Here is a 13,612-nt window from a genome sequence, read left to right on the forward strand (position 1 = left end):
GAGCAGAGCCAGGGCCACAGCCCACCCTGGACGCGGAGGCGCAGCCACCCCTGCCCTGCGGGTGGGGCGCTCCAGCGGGGTCCCACTTTCCTCCTGCAGCTTTGTGGGGGCCCACCTTGGGCCCACCTTGTGCTGTTGGGGCAATAGCCCAGAGAGGGTCTCCAAGTCCCCAGGGTGCACAGCCGGCACGGAGCAGGGGTCTTAATGCGGGCTGTGCTCCTAGCCCTGGGTTAAAGACAACTGCTCTTCACACTTCCCCACCCCTTCCGTGCTGCGTGAAGAAGTAAACAGCAGGAATGTCCCAGAATGATGCTGCCCACACAGTCTTTCAATTTTAGGTGAGTCACCATTTAGGCACCCAGACATTTTGTGTGGAATTAGGGATTTTTCAGCCAGTCTTTACCCCAGCTGTGCTGGTTCTGCGCAGGGAAGCCATGGCCCCCCAGGGGACCAGCAGCCCTGTGACAGGCCCGAGACCCCTCTGAGAAAGGCCAGAGGGCAGGCACCACAGCGGCGCGGACAAAGACCCCCCTCGTCCCACATGCCAGGCCCAGGTGCTGGCCGGCCTCCGTGTGCGTGGGTGGCAAGTTCACAAAACACACCTGCACAGGTGACTTCAGGGTCCAGAACACAGCAGTTCTGGCCGCACAACCCCCTACCCTCAGCAGGTGGGGAAACGGAGGCACAGGCACAGCTTGGCTCAGGCGGTGTGGCAAGTGTCACAGACAGGCCCAAATAGCCAACACCGCTCTAGAGGCGGGAATTGGCCGGTGACAGGTGTTGGTGACTTCTGTCCCGCGCATCCTGGCTCACGGACGTCATATTCTCGCTGTGTCTGTGGGGAAAGAGCAGGTCCTGAGCTCTGCGCAAGGACACTGGTCCACAGGGGGTCCACCTCTGGGCCCTCATCTAATCTCACCACCCAGAGGATCCTGCCTCCAAATGCCGTTCCTCTGGGGGCGGGGTGCCCACCGGAAAACTCCGGGGGGACACAGACATTCTGTGGACACACGTGGGAGCGTGGGCCGCAAGGCCAGACTCCGACCTTGGCCACGCTGCGCCCTCTCCTGCCACCTCCCTGGAAGCAGGCTGTGGGGCTCGGGGGGCTCCTCACCCCAAAGAAGAGTACGATCTTACTGACCTGGTCCTGTTCTGCACTTTACAAATACACACTCATCTGGATCCTCTTCATGTCGTGCGGGGAGGGCATATGGTCGCGTCTCCCTTGGGGAGGGGCTGCGAGCTGCCTGGGCTGGGCTCTGGGTGAGGGGCCCGGGAGTGGAACCCAGGGGACCATGCTTGGAGCTAATCCACGTGGCTCTGTCTGGTGGGTGAATGTGGGGGCGGCCATCGGATGTGCTTGGGCAGTCCGCCCCACCCTGGGGGCCGAACCAGCAGCCCCAGACCGCCGTGTGCCTGCAGTGGGGAACTGGGCCCTTGCCGGCTCTGCTGTCCCTCCCTGAGCCTACGAAGGGCGACAGGAACCTGGTGCGTCTGCGGGGTTGAGAGGGAGGCACGGCACACAGACCCTGGGACCCACTGCCCTCTCTCCACGGGCATCTGCCAGATGCCGTGACCGGTCGCCATATCTTAGGGCTTATAGCAGCAACAGGACTCCTGTCCTGTGTCCGGACGTCTCTGGGCTCCACAGAACATTCTGCCCTGGCAGCTGTCCAGACTTGCAGCCGGGCAGTGGCTGAGCCCGGGGGCCAGTGGTGCCAGCTGCCAAGGGCCCTCCACGGGCCTCGGGTCCTCATATGGCGGCAGGTGGGGGGACCGCATCACTGCTGTGACCTTGTCTCCGAGGTCAGGTGGGCTCGCTCCTGCTGAGGTCTCGGGCCGCCCTGAGCCACAGGATGGGGACAGATCCCACCTCTCCAGGTGACCTGAGTGTCCGTCCACATTCCACAAAAAGCACACGAGACTCGAGGTCTTGTGGTGGGCAGCTTGGAAAATCCAACAGCTCCCACTGCATAAGGGAGACCCCAGGGCCCCGAGCTGCTGTGAACGTGGACTTCCAAACACGTTTTTGCTGAGAGCCCACTTTCAGGTGTCTGGGGTGTGGACGCAGGAGGAGCCAGAGGGGACCTGTCATGCAGTGACCCCCTTATCCCCCCTCCAGGCTGGGGCAGAGGAGCCCCAGGAGTGAGACATTAACAGTACAAGTCTGGACCCAGCGGTCGGGCCATGGTCAGAGCAAAGCAGTTTCCAGGATGGAGCTGGCGGGGAAGGGGGGCAGCCTGGGCAGCAGGGGGGGTCGGCCGTCCCATACGCGGCCCGAAACAGAGCTCGTCCACACCACGGTGAATGAGAAAAGCATGTGCGACACCCTCCCCGTGCTATTGCTAAAAGACGGTCAAAACAGGGAAAATCATGACTCACAGAGCTATAAAAACCAAGAGGTGTTAAAGATTTTGCTCAAGGAGGGAACCAGGCAGATGTTAGGAAGTTGAGAGAAAAATTGAAAGACACCCATACGGAGGAGAAGTACTGAGACAGAGAAGTGAATGGGAGAAAAATCTGGGTTTTCCCGTGGGATTGGAGGGGAGAGTGCGGAAGCCCGATGGACAAGGAAGAATTTGCTCATCTGTCCGTTACGTAGCTTGCGGAGAATTTTCTAAGACAGCTTGCTGGCTCAGGAAATGGGGGTGGGTACTGGCACAGGTGCGCCATGGGAACCCCCAGGGCAGCCTCCGGACTCCCCGGATGGCTCCTCTCCTGGGCGGGCCACCGCAGGCCCCAAGTCTCAGGAGGATTCTAGCCATCAGCTAGTTGGGTCTGGGTCTCTCATCCACCACCCTCTCCGCGGCGGAGAGGCATTTAATCCATTTAGGATGATGGATCTGCGGGGACTCTGATGGGATTGTAACCCAACTTGGCACACTGGCTGCCGGCCGGGAGGACCTGGCGGAGAGGCGCTGTCTCCCTCTCCCTCTGTCTTCCCCGCTGTCTGTCCTCCTGCCTGTCTCCATTGTTTCAACGTGGATCTGCTTTGATTCTTCTTTCTCTAGGAACTTTTCCTGGTCACCCTCTGACCTCCACACACACCTTACAGTCGCAAAAGTCTATTTTAAGCCGAAAACTTATGTCCAGCCACACACGAAACCCGTCTGCTTAAGCTTCTGTCCCACACACACGTTTTACCGTATTTTGGTCACGGTCTGTATCTCTTCCTACTGTGTGTATTTTAACATATTTATTAGTCATTGTTATTTTTAATACTGCGTGGATAGCTTCTGTACTAGGATCCAAAGGGGCTTACCGCGGCCGTTGCCATCATCGGGATCGCCTGTGTATAGAGTCACCCGCATGGGTGAGCTTCTCACTTTCTTGGACTATTGTGTTGTCTTGTCCTACACGGTGACGCCAGTTTTATAAAGCTCACAAGCAAGCAGACCTGGAAAATACATCCAGTTAGACACCCAGACAAACCCATATGGGTCCGTATCCCCCTATGTGCCCGCATTGCTTTGCAAACCCCGGGGAATGGGTGCCCCTGATGGAGAGGGTGCTCTCTGAAAGGGGCCGGACAGTGAGCTCTGTGTGACCCGCTTCTATCAAGTTCAAGACCAGCAGGGCTCCCGCTCCGGCAGGAAGTGCAGGGTTGGGCGGGGGGACGGCGGGGGTCTCCCAACAGCTTCTGAGGTCTGGGAAAACCCTGTGTCTTGAGGGACGCCTGGGTGGCTCAGTTGGTTGGACAACTGCCTTCGGCTCAGGTCATGATCCTGGAGTCCTGGGATCGAGTCCCGCATCGGGCTCCTGGCTCCACGGGGAGTCTGCTTCTCAAATAAATAAATAAAATCTAAAAAAAAAAACAAAAAAACAAAAAAAAAACCCTGTGTCTTGAGCAGAGTGATGTAAAAATTATCCTTAAGATGAGAGCACTTAAACGCGTGTTGGGGTCGCCGGGTTGACAGTCACAACAAAGGAAGGGCAGACACGAAACAGAGGCCGCTGCCACCTCCAGCTGAGAGGCTGAGACTGCAGGATGCCCCCTCCCCAGCGGTTTCAAGGTTGTGCGGTGTCCTGCTGTGCTTTCTGTGTGCATTGAATCGTAAGAAAAAGTTAACATACAGGAGTGCACAATAACACTAGGTATTCTTAACTTTCTCTCGTGCAGGATCTTTCCTTTTTCGTGAAGATTTACGGGCTCGAGAGAAGTGGGATGCACAGCACGTGGGTTCCGTGATTGGCCGCATTTTGCCACGTTGTTTCACTTATTTCTGTCTTTGCCAAAGGTGTTTTCGAGTAAAATACAGACATCAGGACGTGTTACCCCTCAGTACTCGGTTTATCTCGTGAAGAGTAAAGACATTTTCCTACCAGAGGACAACCTCATTGTCTCAGCTCTTGAGATGAGGGCAAGTGCCCTGATGTCCTGTGACTCCCACCCACCATCAAATCTGCCCCCTTCATCCCTTCAGACGTCTTCAGGGTCCATCTGTCCAACCCAGGACCCGGTCCAGGACCACGGGATAGGTTTGTAAATCTTTGAATCCATCACGGCCCCCTATTTCCTGCCCACCTTTGCCCCGATGACAGCTGGGCCCCTGGCTCGGGTGGGAGGTGGGAGTGTGGACGTGGACGGAGTCCCCTGAGGCGGCCGGGCCCAGCGGCAGAGGAGAGTGAGCCCGCAGGAGGGCCCAGGGGAGGAGCTGGGGCCGGCGTGGGCGGGGCCTCGAGGCCACGGGAGGCAGGTGAGGCGGGGTGGGGCAGGCGGCAGGGCAGGGCCGGGAGGCGCTGAGTGAACACGTCAGGCCAGACGCAGGGGTTGGAGGGCCGCCTGACTCTGTGAATCACCCGTCGGGTATGCGCGTGCGTGTGTGGGGCGCTTAGGCTCCCCTCCGGGACCGCAGACAGAGGATGACTCCCCGCTGGTCCATCAGGACGGGCCAGGTGACCTGCGGTTACAAGCAGCTCCCCAAGCTCAGCCACTCAAATCCGTGCAGGTTTGTATCTTGGTCCCACTACCTGCTCCCTGCCGGGGAGGGGGCGGGGGCTTGCTGCGCCCGGTCCCCCATGAGCATTTGGGAGCCCTTAGAGCTCCGTTCCAGAGGCAGAAAGCATTGCTCCCGCTGACGACCTGTCAGCCAGAACCGATGACGGGCCTCGAAGCCCCAGAAGGCGGGAGGTCGGTGAGTACCCGGCCCCAGGAGCTGGGACAGTGGAGGCACACTCAGAGATCAGGGCCTGCTTGTACCCAGGAGAAAGCAATTTTTAAAAAAGGATAAAAGTAGGTTGCCTAAGGTGTCACACCTGGTTCTTGGGAAGCAGGGAGGGTTGGTCCCGAGGAGGACAGGTATGGTGGGTGTGGCTGTCCCGACCTGAGCTCCTGCCCCGCACACCTGCATGAGAGCTTTTCCCTGCTGTGTCAGAAGGCTGGAATCTGGCTCTGGACGCTTGGCTTGCGATCCTGGAGGCCCCTGAGTCCCTGGAGAGGCCATGCTGTTGGAGATGTGGGCCCTGGACCAGGGCCTCGTGGCCTCTGCCCGAGCCCTGGCTCTGCCCAGTGCCGGGGTGGGGGGGTGTCTTTTCATCTCCCCCAGCCTCCATTTTGTCCCCTGAGTCAGATGTCCTGAGCCATCTCTGTGCCCCTACAGCCAGACCTGTGAATGGCAGGCCAGGCTCAGGTTCCTGGAGGCTGGTCCCTTCTCCTGGGTTTGGCCAATGGAAGGTCCGCGGCTGGCGGAGCCCCTAGACCCTACTTCTGCTGGCTCCCAGCTCTGAGTTCTACAACCAGGGTTCCTGCCGCCTCCCCACCCCTGGCCCCTCAGCTCCAGCCCTTCCCCACAGGCCGTGCAAGGCCCCAGCTCCCTGCATGTAGCCTCCTCACTAATGTCCTGGGCAGCTCTTTGGAGCAGGACTGTTTCCCATCAGAAAGCTGATGGATACAGGGGACTCGTAATGCTGTCCATGGGGTCTGGGAGCTGAGACAGGGCCCGTGCCTGAGACCATTCACACAAGCGTCCCCTGAGGGCTCCGTGGGTCCAGCTGCCAGTTTATGTCCTGGGGGAGTCCCTTAGGTCTTGGAGTTCTCATTCGGGGACAGAGACAGACCATACACCATAATAAGTGAAACAGAAGTTTTGTTAGACGGTGAAGGTCATTCTCCAAAGTGATGTCCCCAAGAACCACAGGCACTGAAGGAAAAAAGTCCGGGCACTAACATTTTCCATATGGCCAAAGGTGGGGAAAAAACCCAATACCCGTCAACTGACAGTTAAAGAAAGCAAGGGTGTAACGCGGGGTGAAGCTGGTTTGGTACCATGTAGACTAGCCCGGTAGACATCACATGGTGCCAGATAAGCCAGCGTCTGCCGAATGATGGGCAAACCCGAAGAAGGAAGCTTTCTGGCTGTGTGGCGTGGGGAGCGCGGTGCTGTCGTGGGGATGGGGGTTCCCCCACTGCGACGAGACCGATCGGGAATGAGCAGAGGTGATGCCTGCAGAACCCTGAATTTACCCCCAAACCCCTGAATGCGATGTTTTTAAATTGTGAATTGGATGGTATATGAGTTATAGATTTTTTTTTTTTTAACCTTAAAGAAAACGGAGCACAGCCTCATCTGCCTGCCTCCAGACAGGGCGCGTCAGAAGCCTCTGGGGGCGTCCGCGGGAAGTATGGGCAGCACCTGCCCCCGGTGGGTTAACTTCTGAGCTCCGCACGTACCAGCAGGAGACCCTGGGCCACACCGGCCTTTGCTTTCTCACCTCGCAAATGGGGAGGGTGGCAGGAACCCCACTTACACCAGAGCCCCAGAGCCCTCCCCTAGCCCCTCAGACCCCTCCCCCCGTTTCCCTGGGGACTTGGAGGGACGGTTCGCAGGGCTCGAGACCACCCGCTCCATTGCGGGATGTGCTCATCACTCCAAAGTAAAGCCCTGGGCCCCTTTGCTGTAGCTCTGCGCTGGCCTCCTCCTCCTCCGGGCCCTGGCAACCAGCAACCTGCCTGTTTCCACAGTTTCCTGTCCTGGATACGCCGCAGAAATGGACCGTGCCCACGCGACCTTTGACTCTCTGTGGCTGGAGGCGGCCAGTGCGGGGGAGAGTACACATGAGCATCCACACGGTTGTACAAGTTGTCTTCTAGAAGATTCTAACTGAACTCCTAGCTGCCTGCGTGCCTCTTGATTTGCAGGACGTTGTCATCATCAGGCTGGACTGATTTCATTTATACTTTGAAAATCCATGAATTCAGCAGCCCAGTCCAGAGCCAGAGAGTATAAATGGCAGCTCCCAGCACTTCTGTGCCCCCCACCCTCCTTACTGCCCCCTCCCCCTCTCGGTGGACCCAGGGCGCTGCAGCACAGAGCAGGGGCATGAGAAGGAAGGGGCCAGCTCACACCAGGCAGGAGGGAGCCTCAGCCTCACCCCGGAGACACACCTGGGTGGCAGCAAGGAGTAGAGGAAGGACAGCTTTGTCCATTGGGACAGTTCTGGAGCTGGGGTCCAGGGCGTGGAGGAAGCCCAGACCCTGGCTCCTGGCCTTTCCCTGTCCAAGCCGTGTGGTGACTCAGGCCGCCAGGGTGGTTCTGCATGCCTTGAGGATGTCCTGCAAGGCTCGTGACTCTCTATCCTCCATCGGCGGAGTGGCTGTCCTCGGAGTCAGGCTGAGTCACCCACCGGCAGGGTGCAAACACCGGGGCGCCCGCGAAGGCCTTCTGCAGGCACCAGTCCTGGTCTCCTTTGGGAGCTGCTGAAGGACACGGACGGGAACCCTCTGCGCCTGGAGGGTGCCAGATGGCACTTGGAGTCCCTGGGCCCGGCAGCAGCTCCCTCCTTTCCCCCCCAGGCCCCCTCTGGGGGACGTTGGCACCAGACGTGCCCCTGAGGCCGGGCAGCGCGGCGGTGCCCCTGTGCGGGGTGGGAGGCCGTTCCCTCCTCGCCCCTGCCACCCACCACCCTGCTTCCCGTCTCCGGATTTGCCCTGTCGGGATATCTCAGGTTCCTGGAATGCACCAAGGTGTGGCCCTTGGGATATGGTTTCTCTGGCTTCCCAGGAGGCCTTCCAGGTTCCTGCGCACACTCTGTGGGTCAGTGCACCCCCTCAAAGCGAGCTGCACAGGGTGTAATTCAGTCATGATGAAAGGCACAAGTTCGCTGCAGGTTTTTTTTTTTTTTTTTTAATTTATTTGTGAGAGACGGGCAGCAGGAGCGCGCAGCAGAAGAAGAGACACTCCAGCGGACTCCCCGCTGAGCAGGGAGCCGGATGCGGGGCTTGATCCCAGCACCCTGGTATCATGGCCCAGAGCTGACACCGGACACCTCGTCGACTCAGCCCCCTAATCCCCCAGTTCAGTGCGTTTCGACAACTGTGTGAAGCCAAGTGTCCAGCTCCACCCCGGTCAGCCCGGGACGCTTCCGTCACCCCCAGAGGGCCCCGCTCTTTTCCCACGGGCCCTCCCACCCCTGAGCACGAGCTGGGTTCTGACACCAGCACCGGGAGCCACGGAGCCTCCCAGCCACCAGCCAGCCGGGAAGCCGCCCTCCGCAGGGGCCTTTGTGTCACCGCGCAGTGGCTGGTCCACACGGCTGCTGGCCCAGACCTCTGTCCAGTCCTTCCGGTTGCTGAGAAGTCGTCCTGCAATTTGTTTCTTCTTTGCCGCTAAGGGACGTGGGTTCCCAGTTCTGGGCCCTCAGCTCTCCCAATCATTTTCCTCTTGGGACTTCCTGGGAGTACCCAGGCTGGGGGATTGCTAGGTTGTCACCGAAGTTGACGAAGTTGATGTGTTGAATTACTCTGCCTAGGGGGGCAGGTGTTGGGTTGAAAGTGGCCCAGAGCCTCCTTGGAAGCCCTCAGGCTGTCACTCTCCTCCTGTTTAGACAGTTCAAGAGGCAAATTCCCATCCCACCCCCTCCCAACGCTTAGAGACAATACTGGCTCCAGGGGCAGAGTTTGGGGTGGGGGGAGGGCAGTTCCTTTGCTTAAACAAAGTCTGAAGGCCTCATGGCGCCTGGGTGGCTCAGTTGGTTAAGTGGCTGCCTTCAGCTCATTTCTTGTTCAGGGGCCTGGGATCGAGCCCTGCATTGGGCTCTCTGCTCAGCGGAGAGCCTGCTTCTCTCTCTCTCTTCTGCCTGCCTCTCTGCTTACTTGTGCTATCTCTCTGTCAATTAAATAAATAAAACCTTAAAAAAAAAAAAAAAAAGTCTGAAGGCCTGAACGCCAGCCTGTGCTCTGAGAAGCTTTGCCTAAATGCCTCTGGAGGAAGACAAAGAGCCTTCCAGAATGAGCTCAGGGGCTGACAGGAGCTTGGGCCCCAGGGGCAGGGAGGTGCCCTGTCCTTTTGGAGGAAAGAAGCTGGCTCTGGTATATTGTTCTCCTAATTCTCTCCCGGACCTCGCCCATCTTCCAGGGAGGTAGCTAAGTGCCCCCCAACCCTACGCGCAACGGGAGGGGTGGGGGTCAGGGCCAGAGCAGGGGTCTTTGCAGTTCCCAAGCCCACCTTCCTGCCCGCAGGCTTCAGTCCCATCTGACAAGCAGACCCACCCCAGCTGTTGTGGTCACGGGGATGGGCAGGAACTGAGTGGAGCTCCTGGGGCTTTGCTTGGACCCACCATCGCTGTTGGGGAGAATGACCCACAGCTGGTAAGGAAGGGCGGTGACCTGCTATTTCATCGTCGTGTCCCACAGGGTCCTTGACCAGGCCCATCCGAGGATGGTTTAGAAATTCAAGGCGAGGTGGGCCCACGGCTTCCATGAAGCCAGGTGGAAACATGGCTCCACAGGCCACCCAGACCCCCGGCTCCTCCTCTCTGCAGCTGCAGCTCTAAACCAGCCGCCTCGAGAAAAGGGGAACGCTGTTGGGTTTCGTCTAGAATGTATAAAGAACCACAGCTCCAACAACCTGATTAGAAACTGGCCGAAGGCTCAAGCAGGCGTGTCTCCCGGGAAGACAGAGGCCCCACGCACAGGGGAAGACGCTCAGCATTGCCAGTCACCAGGGAAATGCAAATCAACACCACGGGAGAAGCCGCTTCACACCCACTCGCCTATTTTTAAAAAAATCCGAGAATCACAAGTGTTGGTGGGGACGTGGAGAACCTGGAACCCTCTTGCCCTGCTGGAGGGAAAGCAAACTGGGGCAGCCGCTCTGGAAGACAGCGAGGAGCTCCCTCAACCGGTTAAAAATAGGGCTCCTGTATGAGCCAACAATCCCACAGCTGGGGGTACGCCGCCAAGAGTGGAAAGCAGGATCTAAGACATTTGCACACCTGTGTCCGTAGCAGCGTAGTTCACAACAGCTGAAGTGTGGAAAGGACCTCAGGGTCCATCAGTGCACAAGTGGACAGTCAAAACGTGGTCCATCCCTACAGTGGACTACCGCTCAGCCTCAGGAGGAAGGGACTTCGGACCCCGGCCTCAGCATGGATGAAGCTTGGGGACTCGACGCTGAGGGCAATGAGCCGGTCATCATCCGAAGCTGTTTGATCCCACCTACCCGGGGGCCCCAGAGCCCTCGGGCTCCTAGAGACGGAGCAGATGGTGGGCACCAGGGGCCGGGCGGGGTCCATGTTTAGTGGGGACAGAGTGTTAGTTTGGGAAGATGAGAAAGTTCTGAAGGTGGACCCCAGCGGTGGCTGACAATGGCGTGAATGTGCTTAATACCCCCGAACTGTCCACTTAAATTGTAAGCTAAGATGCCAGTTTTCAAGTTATGTTTATTTTACCGTAATAAAAAAGGAAGAAAAAAAAATCAAGAGGAGGGCTGGGTTTGGCCCCTTCCATGTAAGTTTGCCAGTCCTTGTTGGAGGGGTTCTGCGCGTTCTGGGTTTCTGTTACCCATTGATTGAAGGCTCTGGGTCTGCGATACTATCTCCGTGCAAACTTGTCGGTTTCTGGGATGCAGAAAGATCATCGCAGGTTAAATGTTCGTCCTGGAGAACAAGGAACATTTCTGACCAGCCAATCTATTCTTCTTCACATCTCTGCAAATAACCGATTCCTCAAATTCCACTCAGCAACCGTGTCTTTCTCTCTCTCTCTTTTTTTTTTTGCTTTTAAGTAGACTTCACACCCAGTGTGGGACTCAGGCTCACAACGTTGAGATCAAGAGTCACGTGCTCCACCAAATGAGCCAGCCAGGGCCCCCTGCTCCCCACCAGCAACCATCTCTACCATCCTGCGGTTTCCTTGTTAATGAATTCAATAAACTTCCAGCCCCTGCTTTTTCCATATTTGTAAGGTTTTTAACTTTCTGGAAGTTTGATATATTTTTTAAAGATTTTATTTATTTATTTGACAGAGAGACACGGGGAGAGTGGAGACACAAGCAGGAGAAGCAGGCTTCCCACCAAAGCCCGACGTGGGGCTCGATCTCAGAACCTTCGGATCACGACCTGAGCCGAAGGCAGACACTTAACGACCGAGCCACCGATGCGCCCTGAAAGTTTGACATCTTTGAAGTCATGGTGACCCAAGAATGTGGACTTTGTCTGTCTGAAGATTCACAAACCACCCTCCACCCCAGCGTTTGTGACAGACATTACTAAATGATCACAGCACCCCCACCCCCCCAGCTCTGGCCTTAAGGCTCTGGGGAGGCAGCACCAGGCCCTTTGAAATGACACGTTTGTCATGCCTGTTGTAGAAGGTGGCAGTGGCCTCGGAGCCCAGTGTGGGTGGGTAGCTGGGGTGGGGTTTCGCATGTTGAGTGAGGTGGGTCTTAAAGTTCATTCAACCTCCTTTGTAAGTGTCCTTACTGCTTTGCCAGGCCGTGGGCAGGACAGTGGGGGTCAGGGATGGTCGGCACTCAGTCCTTGCCTTGGGGACCCAGGAGGACAAGGAGCACGTGGGTTTGGTGGAACCGGGATGCCTGGCTTCAGTCCGAGAGCGGCCACTTAGCCGTGTGACCTTGGGTGGGCGCCTATGCGTCTCTGGTCCTCAGCTTCTACTCCCGTGAAGTGCGAACAGAGACCATAACCTACTTCCTAGGGTCAACGTGGGCGTGAGAGACCCTCCCTATATGAGGCCACCGAGCCACAGTGCACACAGCCAGTTTGGGGTCGCGGTACGCGTACCCTGCTTGCCCCCAGGAGCGAGGAACAGGGAATTAGCAGGACGCCGTGGAGGCGCAGGGCTCTGTTTCTGTGGGCCTCTGCTCGTGAGGCCTTTGTCACCGCTCCATACGTATCTAATACGTGATACATGCTTCTGTTTAAAGACACCTTACTTAAGACATGTTGTTGGTTCAGTAATATGCCACGGACAGCCTCCGGAGCTCCCTGATGCATTTGCTCCGCCACAGCCTCCCTGTGCTCAGGAACACGGACAGCCCTCCCCCGCGCCCTTAGGGGGCTGTTTTCAACAGCGAAGTCACCCCCAAAGGCACAAAAATGCAAACTGTGTGGCACCTAATGGCCCAGAAGGTCGCTTAGAGTAGCAAGCCGCAGTAGGGTGAAGGGTCCTGTTGCTGAACCGGCCCCCAGCTGGGAATGTGCCCCCAGGGGACCATGCTGTGGACTGACAGGGAGGTTCCGGACCAGCTCAGTGAGTGCACAGATTGCCAGATGGGAATAATGAGGATAAAAGCATTGACCATAATAAGACAGAGGAGGACAGGAACCTGGCAGGGCCCCAGCAGGGCCCATGGGGGGGGGAACTGGGTGTACCCAGTTTTAAGGGACGGAGGGGGGCTCTCTTCCTCTGGGGCCCAGTGACGTCTTTCAAATGCAAATCCCACCTCCACCCACCCACTCCTAACTCCACCGACCTTCCTGGAGTTGAGACTGACGATCCCCTTCCCAGTTGGGCGGGGCTCCCTCCAGCACCCCTGCCTCCACAGCCACTCCCACCCCACCCCCAAGCAGGCCTGTCCTGCGCGCTTCCTCCATTGCAACTTACGACCTTTTGTGCAGTTACAGCCCCGCTTGTCCCCCTCTGCCGCCCCCCCCACCATTGCTGAGGGCGGGCATTCTGTGCGGCTGCTGCTCTCTGGCCCTGGGCAGACGTAGCTGGTGTTGGAGCACGGAGGGCACGGAAAGTGACCTTAGGGGTGATGTGGGTGACCTCTCCCCTGAAAAGCAAGGTGCTTGGCTAGGACACCCCAGGTCCCTCCCAGTTCTGGTGGCTGCTGGCCTCAGTTCAGGGTCAGGAGCCTGCACGTTCTGGGGCCTGGATAAGGGTCCCGAGTACAGGTGAAGGAGCTTCCAGGAGAGCTGCGTGGCGTTCCTGCCAGAGCTTTGGGAAGAGTAGCCGCCAGGCCGCTCTGTGAAGGCAGCAGGGAGGATCCAGCCCAGAGAGCTGCCTGTTGGCCCCACGGGCAGGGTAGTGCCACCAGCCTGGGGTGTCACTGCGGGCGGGGCGCAGAGAGAAGGACTGCTCCTACTCCCCATGTACAGAAGCGGGACTCCACCAAGACTAGAATAACCCACGCTGGTGCGCAAGGCAGACAGTGAAAAGCACCGGCTCTTCCCCAGGCAGCCCCTGCTAGCAGTTTCTTGCATGAGAATCTGTTCTCCTTGCTTGCTGTGTGACTTTGGGTACATTTCTTTGGGCCTCAATGTTCTCATCTGTCAAACGGTGAGAGAACAGCCTTCCAGCATCTCATGGAATCATTGGAGAAATAAATGAGTCACTCTGGGGACGGACCGGCCAGTGGTAGGCCCTGGGCTC

This window comes from Neovison vison, chromosome 3, assembly GCF_020171115.1.
Source record: "Neovison vison isolate M4711 chromosome 3, ASM_NN_V1, whole genome shotgun sequence".
In the NCBI taxonomy this organism is placed as follows: domain Eukaryota; kingdom Metazoa; phylum Chordata; class Mammalia; order Carnivora; family Mustelidae; genus Neogale; species Neogale vison.